Source organism: Neoarius graeffei, chromosome 3 (genome assembly GCF_027579695.1).
Source record: "Neoarius graeffei isolate fNeoGra1 chromosome 3, fNeoGra1.pri, whole genome shotgun sequence".
NCBI lineage: Eukaryota > Metazoa > Chordata > Actinopteri > Siluriformes > Ariidae > Neoarius > Neoarius graeffei.
The window spans coordinates 38,478,432-38,479,793 of NC_083571.1; positions in this window are offsets into that span (position 1 = coordinate 38,478,432).

Sequence of the window (1,362 nt, forward strand, 5' to 3'; positions counted from 1 at the left end):
CTGATCTGTTTTTATTTTACTTTAAAAAAAACTTAATTTAAAAAAAATGTTTCATCTTATTTTTATTTGCGTTTGGAAATAAAAGAATTTTTGTGCTGAAAGACACTTAAGTATTCATTTTTCTCCAGAAGAATGTCTCCTAAATTCACATTTTTCCATTAAAACAGGATTTCTCAGTAATCTGCCCTTTTTAACAGCCTTGCATGATAAACTGGCTCACAAACTTACTGATGGATTTATGCAACATTTTAGTACAAAATTTATTAACTTTCAGAAAAGAGTAACAAAGTGAAAGTTATTTATTCTGATTTGTTACATAATGTTTTCCCTGTGGCAGCACGGTGGTGTCGTGGTTGGTGCTGTGGCCTCACAGCAAGAAGGTTCTGGGTTTGAGCCCAGTGGCTGGCGAGGGCCTTTCTGTGTGGAGTTTGCATGTTCTCCCCATGTTTGTGTGGGTTTCCTCCGGGTGCTCTGGTTTCCCCCAAAGACATGCAGGTTAGGCTAATTGGTGGCTCTAAACAGATGACTTGCAACCATGTGATCAAAACGTGCTACGTCATGAGCATCTGCCATGATGGTGGATATACAAAGCAACTAGGATGGCAGCCGGTGAAAGTGTGTCTCTAAACAATGCTGAATTTTTTCACCATTACCACGATTTGAACGGTCGAGCGAAAATTCTATACAAAGAGAAGATAGATATGTGTGGTTTTGATCCATATTATTTTAAAAAGTCTGATTTTTCTGGTAATAAGATGCTTCTACCAACCATAGAGTACCCAGATATCGTATTCTATCTGGTTTGGCAGACTTCGTGGGTCGACAAATCTCAAATGAAAGCTTACAAGTCCATGGAAGCCGATAAGTTCTATGTCTCTAGATGGGTAACTACCTTATTAATTAAACCAGTCAACAATGACAGAGCAGTTGTACTTGCTTCCACAAATTCAGCTGTCTTCCTCCTCCTTTGAGCTCGTTGGTGTCGTTTGGCTGCCACAGAATCAAGTCTGACCTTGGACGAAACATGGCCCATTTTCTGAGTTGGTGCCCAGTCTGGATAGTTTCTATTGTATAATTTTGCTGGCGCTCCTAGAAGCGAAATGGTAATACACGCGTTATAATTATAACACAGGGTCTCCGCAGATCCTTAAAAAGTCTTAAATAAAATATACGGTTTTTAAGGTCTTAAAACTTATTAAATTTCAGTAATTTTTCAAAGAATGGCATTAAATTTCATCTGGGCAGATTGAAAGACATCAATGTCCGGAGAGACTATTTTTCATGCTATTTCACCAGCGCGCATCCCTGTCTAACCAGACAGTAAAAGAAGCGTGTGCCTATAGAGGGCTCCGAGATGATGCT